Genomic DNA, 13,895 nt, shown 5'->3' with positions numbered 1-13,895 from the left:
AGAGGGTCCAGAAGAAAGAGGTCCAACCATTTGGCTCATTCCTGAGGGAGAAAGGCTCTTTATTCTTCTAGGCATCTGGCTCCTCCCAGCTTCTAACATGGACACTAGCTCCCCTGCCCAGCCCTGGTCCCACTTAGATTCCTCCCTCTCCCCAAGAGAGGCTCAGAGCTGACCTATCTAGCCAGCATTCCAGAGAGCCAGGGCTGTTAAGAGTATCTCGATCAAGGGACCTTTGCCCTGGAACTTTCCAGGCGGTCCATTGGGCAGGTTCAATCCCTGCTAGGGGAAGTAAGATCCCACATGCCGTGTGGCCAAGAAATCAAAACATAGAAGCAATGTTGTAACAAATTCGATAAAAACTTTAAAAATGATCCACATCAATAGACTTTTAAAAATTCTATAATTTAAGCTTTTCATTGAGCAACTCATGAATTTTATTAGAAAACTTCAGTAAATATATATAGATATAGATACTATCTGTATATAGATCGGAACACTGAGGCTCCTAGAAATTTTTATGGTATCTTAGTAAAGATAGTCAATAATTATTTCATAGTAAAGGAGAAGGGGGCGACAGAGGATGAGATGGTTGCATGGCATCACCAACTCAAGGTGCACGAGTTTGAGCAGACTTCGGGAGATGTGAAGGACAGGAAAGCCTGGCTTGCTGCAGCCCATGGGGTCGCTAACAGTCAGACACGACTTAGCGACTGAACAACAAGGACAAGTGAGAACAGCGTGAAGAAGTGCAGATGGGGTAGTCTGATGAACACGACACTCGTCAGAGTCAGCGCTAAAGAGCGCCTTAGCAGACTTTGGCCAATAGCTACAATTTCACGTGAGAGCCTTGTGGCCTAAAGATGGTTTCTCTGTCTTCTTAAGCCTCTGCCATAGAAGTTCTCAAAGTGTGGGCCTGGGCCCAACAGCATCCGCTTTTTAGCTATGCAAATTCTCGGGCCCCACGCCAAACCTACTGAAGACTCATGGCGTGGACCCCGTTCTGTCACCTGAACGAGCCCTCCTGTGAATCTGATCCACACTGTTTGAGAACCAAACCCCCACACTTCAGCTTTTAAATAACTTCTCTTAGATCATTCTCAGCGACACAGAGAATTACTTCCTGTTTTATGTCTGAATTTATCTCTGTAAAGCTTTGCAGGGCGTGGCATGCACTCTGCACAAGTGCAGAGGCACCTTCACGGGTAACAGCGGAGAGTGGGGTTCTGCAGAAGCGGGATATGCAGACAGGGCTGGTGGTGGGCAGGCGAGCGGGGGACAGGGCTGGTCTTCGCCCCTTCCCATTCCTGCTCATCGATAGCTTCCTGGACCAAGATCCACTCCAAAGAGGAGTGCAGCACAGCTCATTTGGGGTCTGGGTTTCAAAGACAAGTGACTCTGAGTCGAGGGGGTACAGAGTGCGGATAAATGTTAGGAGAAATACGGGAGAGACGCGGGTGTCTCATGGGCTGATCGACACCGTTCAGAAGTGGTCTGAATAAAGCGACCCAGAAGGGAGAAAGGTTCAGGCCTCCTGGAGCTGAGCACTGACAAGCTGAAAAAGGCTCCAGATGACTGGCTGTGGTCCAGGGCAGGATTCTGCTGCTCACCATCCACTCCTGCCAGCCCAGTGTTAGGGAAGAAGCCCAGGTCCTCAGGGATGGGGATTCAGGATGCCAAGGGAGCCATCTAGGTGGCCTGACTGTGTTTCTGAGGTCTTCACCATGCTCTTTGGAAGGACTGCTCTGTCTGCCTGGAGTGGCACTCTTCTCTCAGAAATATTGCTTTTCAGCACATGGTTAAATGGGAGCCCCCAGTTTCTTACCAATCTGCTTTCTTAATTTACCTAATGATTGGCTGGAGCTAGGTATGATCCCCAATATCAGCCAGTCATCGGGATTTTTAATTTTATTTTTTTAATTGGAGTATAGTTACTTTATGAAGAAGGAAATGGCAACCCATTCTAGTATTCCTGCCTGGAGAATTTCATGGACAGAGGAGCCTGGAGGGCTACAGGCCATGGGGTTGCAAAGAGTCAGAAATGCCTGAAGCGACAGAGCAGCCATAGTTGCTTTAAGTCCCAGGGATTTCTCTCTTTTTTAAAAAATAGTTTAATTTATTTATTTATTGGATGTGCTGAGTCTTTGCTGCCGCGAGGGCTTTTCTCTCGTTGTGGAGAGAGGGGGCTGCTCTCCAGGGCAGGGGCGAGGGCTTCTCACTGCGGCGGCCTCTCTTGCTGCGGAGCACGGGCTCCAGGGCCTGTGGGCTCAGTCGTTTTGGCTCCCGGGCTCAGTGGTCGTGGTGCTCGGGCTTAGTTGCTCCGAGGTATGTGGGATCATCCTGGACCAGGGGTGGAACCCGTGTCCCCTCATTGGCGGGCGGATTCTTTACCACTGAGCCACCAGGGAAGCCTAGTCTTGGGGATTTCTGACCTTCGACTTGATGAAGAAGGTCTCCGGCTCTCTCGGTTGGCAAGCCTATGAGGTATGAGTCTGAGCCCTCCGACGGCCGTGTCCTCGCCAGCCGTGGGGAAGAACCCGTCCACAGAGGGAGAGAGTGACCCTGAGGGAAGCAGCAATGAGAGACGGAGAAAGCGGCACTCCCACCTTGCCTGAGGTTGTCCCCGAGGCCCAGCTCACACTCACCTTTCCTGCACTGCAGTTGGCTGAGCTGACAGATTTTCCCCTTTTTGCTGTGGGGGAAGGGAGAAAGACTTTTCTTCTACCCTCTTCTGTTCTGTACCTGGGGCCTGTGAATTACACCAGTAAACAACAAATGATCAGGAGAAAAGGTTTGTTTCCAATGCACATGGGAACCATCAAAGGAAATAGCTGGCTTCTTAAATGGTTAAAGAATTATATACCTAATTTAGTGGAAGAAAGTCTTATGGGAAAAACAAACGAACAGGCTTCTTTGGAAAGGCAAATGGGTTTTAGAAAAGGAGACGGGAGATGTGAAATTGTGCGACAATGCTTGTTTATGCAGGTGTGAGTGGCCTTTCATGTTCTTGAGGCACACACAGTGCCACACAGGGACACAGCCATCATTATAACACTCAGTATTCTCAGTGCCCTAAAAGTCTTCTGCGCTCCAGCTGGTTACCTGCTCCACCCTCATCCCTGGCAACCACTTCCTTGTTCCTTCTCTGGAGAAGGGAATTGGGTTAGGTTTTATTTGGTTTCTCCCTTGTTGGAGGTACATCCACCCTGAAGAGGAATTTATGGGAGCCTTATTTCCCCAAAGGTATTGCTTTTAGCCAGAAAAGGAAAGTTCCTTATCTGAGGGCTTTTTTTTTTTTGCATCTGTTGAATCTCAAATGTACCACCATATACCCCTTGTACCTACATATATATAGCTTCCCCCGTTATCAACATCACTCATTAAAATGACATTTGGTAGAATTGATGAACCTATACTGCCACATCATCATTATCCCAAAGTTCACAGTTTACCTTAAAAAATTCACTCTGGATGTTATACATTCACTGTACAGATTTAGGCTTCCCAAGTGGTGCAGTGGTAAAAAAAATCTGCCTGCCACCACAAGAGATGAAAGAAATGTGGGTTCAGTCCCTGGGTCGGGAAGATCCCTTGGAGTAGGAAATGGCAACCCACTCCTGTCTTCTTGCCTGGAAAGTTCCTTGGACAGAGGAGCCTGGTGGGCTACAGTCCAGGGGTTCACAAGGGGTCGGACACGACAGAGCAACTAACACTAGGACACCAATGAAGGAGAGTTCCTGCTGCCCCACAACCAGGCCAAAACCTAGTATTGTCTATGTTCCGGTTTTTGGTCATTCTAACAGGTGTGACTAATAGGTGTGACTCACTGGAAAAGACTCTGATGCTGGGAGGGATTGGGGGCAGGAGGAGAAGGGGACGACAGAGGATGAGATGGCTGGATGGCATCACGGACTCGATGGACGTGAGTCTGAGTGAACTCTGGGAGTTGGTGATGGACAGGGAGGCCTGGCGTGCTGCAGTTCATGGGGTCGCAAAGAGTCGGACACGACTGAGTGACTGAACTGAACTGAATAGGTGTGTAGTGATTCTTTCTACAATGACGTCATCTGCTTTATAAATCCTTTATTAAGTATTCTTGTACCTCTTTAGAGCTTAAAATCGATTTCAGGGGCCTCAGCTGAAAATTTCACTTTACCATCCTGTTACATTTATCTTCCTTAACTTGGTATTTCCCCAGACTCACTGATAGCCATAAACTTGCAGATGTAAAAGCTCACACATCTTCATGTTATATAGCGATGACTTGGAAGGTTTATTACCTTCCTCCCTTGAGAAGCATTTCCTTTTCTCCCTACCTGTCACTTGCTGCCACTGAGCCGACACTTGGAGCTCTGCACACTCTTTAATGTCACAGTGACTAGGTGGTTAGAAAAATTCACTTGTGTAGAGTTTCCCCAAGAATTTTACCACTATAAGTAATCTCCATCTGCTTATTTGTACAGTATTAATCAATTATCCTTTCTTTTCTTCTGGAAAACATGGTACTCTTCACTCAATGGATAGGTTGCTCTTGCATTTATTTATTTATTTAAACGGGAAGAATGTCTTGTACAGTCGTTGTGAAGATTAGAGATGTTTGTCTATTCATTCTATTGTGGTGATGATTTTGGCTGCGGTGGGTCTTCGCTGCAGTGAGCAGATTCTCTCTAGTTGCAGCATACAGGCTCTCTGATTGCCCCGCGGCATGTGGGATCTTAGTTCCCCGATCAAGGATCAAACCTGTGTCCTCTGCATTGAAAGGTGGATTCTTAACCGCTGGATCACTAGGGAGGTCTCTGTTCTTGCATTTAGATGCTCCTGCATTTTATGGCAGATTCCTCTTAGGATGTCCTCTGGAACAAACACATATATATTCTCCTTTTTTGCATGGAAGTAGCATTGGCAGCTTGGTAATCTAGCTCAGCGGTTATTTGTAGTATCAGTTTGACCAACAGTAATACAGTTTCATCCCCAGCTGTCTTCAGAGCTCTTCAAAGGACACTGCCTAATTCTGTTAACTGAATTTTCAGGTGATCTGCCAAGTGAGTTTTAAATAGCTTCTGTTTAATCGAATGCCTTAGACCTATTTGCTTCAAAATACATTTGGAAAGAAGATTATGTCTACGTGATGGCATAAAGAAAGACCAGGGCGGAGCAGGCTTACCCGTTGCAACCAGTCACATCGTTCCCAGGCGCCTGCTTGCACTGCCGTGCTCTTGTACAGAACGAAGTAACAGGGACTCTAGGTTTTGACTGCAAACTTTTGGTTTCATCGAGTTCTGTTTCCTCCCTTTGTGGTTAGCCACTTGGGAGGGGATTTCCGGAGATGCAGGCAGTATAGTTTGTTTCCCAAAATATTTTGCATTGTTTTGAGTGAGAGAGTGCATTGCCTACTTTGCAAAACCTGGGTCTCTGCGAGCTAATATGACATATAGCTGTAATCACGTGGTCAGAATTTGTCTTAGTGGTGAGGGGAGGCCCCTCTGTTATGGCACATTCTTTCATAAGAAAAGGAAACTTTAAAAAAACATATATTCTTTTCTAGTTTGGTAAAATACACGCAACAAAAAGTGAATCATTTTTCTTTCCAGGTTTATCGAGGTACACTTTAAGACTTTCTATTCTAAATTTATGAGTTGAAGGTGTGCAACACAATGACTTGACTTGTATGCGTCATGAAATGATTATCAGTATAAGTTCAGTGAACATTCATTATCACATAGAGACACAAAATTAAAGAAATAGAAAAAAAATTTTCTGCTTGATAAGAACTCTTAGGATTTACTCTCTTAACTTTGGTATGTAACATGCAGCAATGTAAATTACATTAACCATGTTGTACACTATATTCCTAGTACTTATTTATCTTATAACTGGAAGTTCCTACCCTTTGATGGCTTTCCTTCCATTTCTCTTCCCTCTATTCCCCACTACTGGTATCCACAGATCTAATCTCTTCTTTCCTATGAGTTTGTTTGCTTGTTTATTTGTTTGTAAAGTATAACTGACCTACCATATTATGTTACTTCCTGGGATTTTTTTCTATGCATTTCAAACATGGTAAAATGCACAGGACATTTTTTTATCGTTTTAGCCACTTTTAATTGCCCAGTTAGGGCTCCCCAGGTGGCTCAGCTGTAAGAACCCACCTGCCAATGCAGGCGATGTAGATTCAATGCCTGGGTGGGAAAGATCCTCTGGAGAAGGAAATGGCAGCCCTCTCCAGTATCCTGGCCTGGAAAATCCCATGGACAGAGGAGCCTGGCGGGCTACAGTCCATAAGGTCACAAAGAGTCAGACACGACTTAACGGTGAAACAACAGCAACAAGTGTACAGTTAAGTGGCATTAAGTTGTCAACGTTGTACAATACAACCATCACCACTGCTTATTCCCTGAAGCTTTTCATCATCCCAAACAGACTGTATATCCATTTAATAGTAACTCCCCGTTTCCCCTTTCTGCCAGCTCCTTGGCAGCCTCTATTCCACTTTCTGTTTTTATGGATTTACCTAGTCTAGGTACTTTACATAAACGGAATCCTGTCTTTGTCCGTTTGCTTCTGGCTTACTTCCCCATAGTGCTTCCTTGGACCCTCTGTGTTGAGGCATGTGTCAGCATTTCCTTCCTTTCAAAGGCTGCTTCATAGTCCATTGTACGGATTTGGTACATTTCTTTGTCCATTCATCTGATGATGGACATTTGAGCTGTTTCTAGCTATGGGTTGTTGTGAATACCGCTGCTATGAACATGGGTATATAATGATCTCTTTGTGTTCTCATTTGTAATCTTTGGGGTATAATATACCTAGGAGTGGAGGCTTACGGTAATACCACTTTTTGAGGAACTGAAGAAAGGAAAACTTTTGAAGTATTTTTTTTCTTCACTAACCACAGGTTGCCTCTGCAGTCCCCAAATATGATGTGATGGAATGTCTCAGAATACACTATTGCCATTTAGAGCTATGTAGTTTGAGGTCATGGGTACACCCCCCACAGCCCATGAAATGTTCTAGAAGCCGGTTTAGCATTCCTGATACCTGATACCGGCTGGGGGAGGCAATTCACTTTGGGGCATCTTGTCTGAACCCATGATGAACTCTTTACAAAGAAGTCCAAGTCTTTTCCAAAAGCACCCTGATTTTCAGGGCAACCCCAAAACTAACATTGCATCCTTGGATTGATCCGGATTGGATCTCTACAGACATGGACTAAATCCCAGGATTGTCTGGGCAAGACTAGAAAACCACCTAAGCCGCCTACCTCTTCCTCAGCTATCAGATCACTCTCGTCACTAAGTCCTGCCAGTCTTACTGTTTCCGCACCACACGACCCTATCCTCTTTCCGTCTCTGCTGTCACCCTCCTCGTCCAGGCGGCCCTCACCTCTCCTATGAACTCGTGCGATAGCATTCACACTGGTCTTCCCTCATGTACCTTGTTCTTCACACTGTAGCCAGAATCAGTTTTGAAATTCAGATCTGATAATGTCAGCAACAGCGGTTTGGTGGAAGGTGACCAGACATGATTATAGAGTTCATATGGAAAAGTAAACGGTAATAATCAGAATGTTTTTGAAAAGCAAGCATAGTGAGAAAAGACCAGCTCTAGCAAATATCAAAGTAGATTTAAAAAGCCATAAGTACTAAAATGGTTTCATGTCTTTCCATGGCTACGCAGATCAGTGGGACAGAATATAGAACCATGAAGAGAGACCCCAGATAGATGAGAATTTAAATTATAATGAAGATGGCGTTTTGAATTACTGGGGACGCCAGTCCAGGTTAGATGCATGAGACAGGGTGCCCGGGGCTGGTGCACTGGGATGACCCAGAGGGAAGGGATGGGGAGGGAGGTGGGAGGGGGGTTCAGGATGAGAAACACATGTGCACCTGTGCAGATTCTTGTCAGTGTATGGCAAAACCACTACAATATTGTAAAGTAATTAGCCTCCAATTAAAATAAATAAATTTATATTAAAAAGAATCACTGGGGAAAATTTGAATAAATAGGTGCTGAGACAAATGGAAAAAACTGTTTCCTTGATTCATGCATTACACCAAAACAAATTCCAAGCAGGCCATCAGGTTCCCCCATCCCTGGGATTCTCCAGGCAAGAACACTGGAATGGGTTGCCATTTCCTTCTCCAATGCATGAAAGTGAAGTCGCTCAGTCGTGTCCGACTCTTAGCGACCCCATGGACTGCAGCCTACCAATCTCCCCCATCCGTGGGATTTTCCAGGCAAGAGTACTGGAGTGGGGTGCCATTGCCTTCTCCCATCAAAGATTTAGGTAACTTTTTTTTAAAAAAAGAAATTTTAATATAAGAAGATAATTCAGGAGAATGTCTTCCTGCCCAGGATTTGCTAAAAAAAAACTTTCACCATCACCACCAACTTCAAGAATTTGAGGGGCTTCCCTGATGGCTAACTGGTAAAGAATCCACCTGCCAATGTGGGAGACACAGGTTCGATCCCTGGTCTGGGAAGACCCCATGTGCTGCAGAGCAGCTAAGCCCGGGCACCACAACCGTTGAGCCTGGGCTCTAGAGCCCGGCAGCTGCAGCTGCTGAGCCTGCACACCCTGGAGCATGTGCTCTGCAGCGAGAAGCCCCTGCAGTGGGAAGCCCGCGCAGCACGAGGGGGTCGCCCCCACTCGCCGCAATGAGCGGAAAGCCCGTGATGCAACGAGGACCCAGCACAGCCGAAATACAAATAAAAGAATTCCAGGAATTCAAGATTTCGAAGCAAATGAGTGACAAATCCTGAGTTCAGAGGAGGGAGAAGGAGGAAGGTTGGGAGGAGCTGGAAGGAAGGTGTCAGCACGGCTACAGTGGGAGAGATGATAACAGGGTGTGTTTCAGGGAAAATAAAGAGATGGGCCAACAGGGGAGGAGCAGAGTTCAGGGAAGCATTTCTACCGAAGGGTGAAGGTGTTCTGGTCCCGGGAAGGAGCTCCTGGGTGGTCCAGCTTCTCAGCAGTATAAAATACATTCACCTTGGGAGGTCTCGGAACTGCTGATGATACATGCCATGGACAGTCTGTGTCATCGATTAAGCTCTGATCCATACTCATTGCCAGTTGATAAAGCTGCAGTATGGCTGAAATGGACAAAGCTGAGGAACCTGGGCAGCTTGAATGTTTGAAGATAAGGTTGGCATCCTGCCTACGCAGGAGCAGATAATTCTGAAACAAGACCTACGTTTCCCGCAGAATTTGCTTCTAGGTCGTCTTTCATCACAGGACAAGAGATGCCTCAGGAGGGTCAGGCTGAGAGGTTCTATTAGCCTCTCATTAGCTTTATTCCATTAGTGATGGGCAGGGATCGGGGAGGGGCGGTTTTCCTGGTGACTCAGTGGTAAAGAAGCCGCTTGTCAATGCAGGGGACTTGGGTTTGATCCCTGGGTCGGGGAGACCCTCTGGAGAAGGAAATGGCAACCCACTCCGGTATCCTTGCCTGGAGAATCACACAGATAGAGGAGCCTTGCGGGCTACAGTCCATGGGGTCGCAAAAGCGATGGGCACAACTTAGCGAGTAAACAACAACAGCGGCAAATTAATGATGGGGAATTCTAGAAGACTTGCAAGCAAGGGAGACATGAACACCAGCGACAGTGTTTCTAGAAGTTTGGTTCCATGGCTGTCTGCTGGCAGCCTCAGGGGGCAGCTGGCGTGCTGGGAAGTGGTGGTGAGGGTGGCTGACCTGGCAAGAGGCGGCTGGTACCTGTGGCCATGGTCCCATCACTAAGGGGTGGGGGGAGCTGGACAGAAACAAATGGACTCCAGTGAACACTCATGGAGTAAGTGAACATGGAGAATGCTTGGGTAACACACACACACACACACACACGCTAACTGGTTGTTTTACTGTCACGATCACGTGTAGAGACACCTGCAGGTGGAGGTGATATTTTTCACCCTGGTATGAGGTTCACTTTCTGACTTCAGGAAGATAGGTTTGTACAACTTAAGAGAAAATAAAGAGAAAGAAGGGCCATGTTTTCAAGGGATGTAGGCATAAATCCTCTCATGGAGGCAGTGAAAACATGCTGGAAAACTAAGTCCAGAACTCAGCCACAGAAATCTTTTATGCTAAGAGAGGAATCTCATTGCATGGAGTTTGTGTAGGACTCTGAAGTTCAAGAAAGTGAGAGAGGCAATGGGGGGTAGAGTGGGCTTCAGAAAGCTATGAGCTGGGGGGGGATACTGCCTTTGTGAAGTTTTGTTCCAGGTAAGGAACCTATCTTGAAAGAAAAGTTATGACAAACCTGGACAGCATATTAAAAAGCAGAGACCTTACTTTGGTGACAAATGTCCATATAGTCAAAGCTATGGTTCTTCCAGTAGTCATGTATGGATGTGAGAGCTGGGCCATAAGGAAGGCTGAGCACTGAAGAATTGATGTTTTTAAACTGTGGTGCTGGAGAAGACTCTTGAGAGTCACTTGAACAGCAAGGAAATCAAACCAGTCCATCCTAAAGGAAATCAGCCCTCATCGGAAGGATTGACGCTGAAGCTGAGGCTCCAATACTTTGGCCACCTGATGTGAAGAACTGACTCATTGGAAAAGACTCTTATGCTGGGAAAGATTGAAGGCAAAAGGAGAAGGGGTTGACAGAGGATGGGATGGCTTGGTGGCATCACTGACTCAGTGGACATGAGTTTGGGCAAGCTCTGGGACATAGTGAAGCACAGGGATGCCTGGTGTGCAGCAGTCCGTGGGGTGGAAAAGAGTTGGACACGATTTAGCGACTGAACAACAGCAAGGAACTTACCCTTTTCCTGCTATTTATCAATTAGGTAGAATCGATTGGCCTCTTAATTGATGGCATAACTATAAAACTAAATGATAGGAACAAGAAACATCATATTTTGCCAAAACCCTGACTTAAGATCAGATTAGCTTTTCTGTGTTTTAGAGTGAATGTTATTGGGCTTCTCGATGGCTCAGTGGTAAAGAATCCCACTGGCCAATGCAGGAGACATGGCTTCAGTGCTGATCTGGGAAGATCCCACATGCTGTGGAACAACCGAGCCCCTGCACCGCAGCTATTGAGTCTGGGCTCTAGAGACCAGGAGCTGCAACTGCTGAGCCCACAAGCCACACCCGCTGAAGCTGGAGCGCCTAGAGCCTGTACTCTGCAACCAGAGAAGCCCCCGCACTGAGAAGCCCAGAGAAACCAGAGAAAAAGCTTGTGCAGCAGCGAAGACCTAACACAGCCAAAAACAAACAAACAAACAAACAAATGTTATGAATGCAGAATTTGGGGCATTGAAGTCTTCAAGGCTACCTGACCAGCAGGCAACACGTGGTACAAAAGTTCAGGAGCGCTGTCCCCCTGACCTTGGCAGAGATCCTTGGGGCACACACGGTCCCCCCGCCACCTGTACATTCGTTGGAGGATGGTCTCGTGTGGTGTCTTGTTACGTTTGAGAGCAGCATCATGACACTCAGTTGAGCAAGTGTCACACGAGGTGGCTGGTGCTAATTCTTGTCCCAGGCCTTTGGCTCCCTGGATATCTGTCACGAGGAATATCATGTTCAGGAGGATTTACTCACCGGGTGTCTGCTTCTTGGACCCATGGGAACTGAAATCCAAGGTAACCATTCAAAGTCACAGGTTTACCAAATAGGTTCTGTGGTTTTCGTCACTATGAAGGTCAGTTAAAAGGCGTCCAAATTGGAACGGGGGAGTAAAATTATCTCTGTTTTTACCAGAGGGGAAGGATTGGGGGAAGGGACAGTTAGGGAGATGGGGACTGATGTGTACACACTGCTCTATTTAAAATGGATAGCCAGCAAGGACCTGCCACATGGCACAGGCACCCTGCTCCATGCTGAGTGACAACCTAAGTGGGAAAAGAATTTGAGAAAGAATAGATACGTGTCCATGTATAACCAAGTCACTTTGCTCCACACCTGGAATTATCACAACATTGCTAATCAACTGTTTTCCAATATAAAATGAAAAGTTACACACACTCGCACAAATTATGTCTGTTTGCAGATGACATGATCTTATATGTAGAAAACCCTAAAGACTCCACAAAAAAACTATTAGAATAAATGAATTCAATGAAGCTGCTGGCTACAAAATCAACATATAAAGGTCAGTTTTATATACCAAACAAGGTACTAGGTGAAAATAAAATTGAGAAACAGCCCCATTTACAATAGCACCAAAGAGAATAAAATACTTAGGAATAAACTTAACTGAGGGGGTGAAAGACTTGCACCATGAGAACTATAGAACACTGATGAAATTAGAGGAGACACAAATAAATGGAAAGATATCCTGTATTCACGGATTAGAGGAATTAACATTGTTGAGATGTCCATACTTACCTAAAGCAATCTACAATTTCGATGTAACCTCTATAAAAACTGCAAAGACTTCTTTACACAAACAGAAAAAGTAATCCTAAAATTCATATGGGAATCACAGAAAACCCTGAATGGCCACAGTGAACGTGAGAAAGAACAACAAAGCTGGAGGCATTATACTGCCTGATTTCAAGTTCTATTATAAAGTAATAGTAATCAAAGCAGTATTGTCCTGTCATAAAAACAGAGACCAATGGAAAAGAATAGAGAGCCCAGAAGTAAAACCGCCCATATAGTGTCAACTAAATTTTTACAAGTAGGTGCCAAGATCACACAATGAGGAAAGTCTCTTCTATAAATAGTGCTTAGAAACTGGATATCCACCTGCAAAAGAATGAAACTGGACACCTAGCTTTCACCGTACACAAAAAGTAACTCAAATGGATTAAAGATTTGAATGTAAATAACATCTGAAACCATAAAACTCCTAGAAGAAAACAGGGGAAAAGCTTCTTGACATTGATCTTGACAATGATACCTTGAATATGACACCGAAATCACAAGCAACAGAAGCAAAAATACCCAAGTGAGACTAAGTCGAACTAAAAGGCTTTTGCACAGCTAAGGAAACAGTGGAAAGGCAACCTGCAGGATGCGAGAAAAGGTTTGCAAACTTTATATAAATTATACTTCAGTATTCTGGAAAGAATATAAAATTCAAATCAAAAATAATTTTAAAGGATAGACAAGGAAGCCATTAACTGTTTTCTTATACATTTTAAAAAGCTTTACTGAAATATAGACTACATAAAATAAAATTCTCCAAATGTTAGTGTATGACTCAACAATGTTTAATATATTGATAGTTGTGCAGCCATTTACCACCATCCGATTTCAGAGCATTTCATCCTTTCCCTAAGTTCCATTGTGTCCATTTGCAGATTATCTTCCCACCTGCCCCAGGCCCGAGGTAACTGCTGACATCTTTTTCTCCGTATAACTTTGTCTCTTCTGGACATTTCATTATACAAACGGCACAATTCATTATACAGGCGTTTGCACCTAATTTTTAGATTTATTTATTTACTGATTTTTTGCTGTACTGGGTCTTTGTTGCCGCTCGAGCTTTCTGTAATTTTGGTGAGTGTGGGGCCACTCCAGTTTCAGTGTGTGGGTTTCTCACTGTGGTAGCTTCTCTCGTTGCAGAGCACAGCCTCTAGAACACGGGCGCAGTCGTTCCGACCCGGGCTTAGTTGCCCGCAGGCATGTGGCATCTGTCCAGATCAGGGATCAAACCCGTGTCCCTGGCACTGGCAGGCAGATTCTTAACCACTGGTCCACCAGGGAAGCCCCTGCATCTAGTTCTTTACTTAGCATAATGTTTTTGCCTTTCTTCCAAGTTGTATCTGGGTCCTTTTGCTTTTACTGTTGAATAGTATGGATGGATGTACTATAATTTGTTTTATCCATTCACTGGTTGACTGCTACTTGGACTGTTTCCACTTTTTGGCATACAGGTTTTTCTTTGGATATGTGTTTTCCCATTTCTTATAGGTAGATTTCTAGGAGTGGAAT

This window comes from Budorcas taxicolor, chromosome 22 (assembly GCF_023091745.1).
Source record: "Budorcas taxicolor isolate Tak-1 chromosome 22, Takin1.1, whole genome shotgun sequence".
Lineage (NCBI taxonomy): Eukaryota > Metazoa > Chordata > Mammalia > Artiodactyla > Bovidae > Budorcas > Budorcas taxicolor.
Note: the sequence above shows the minus strand (reverse complement) of the source record.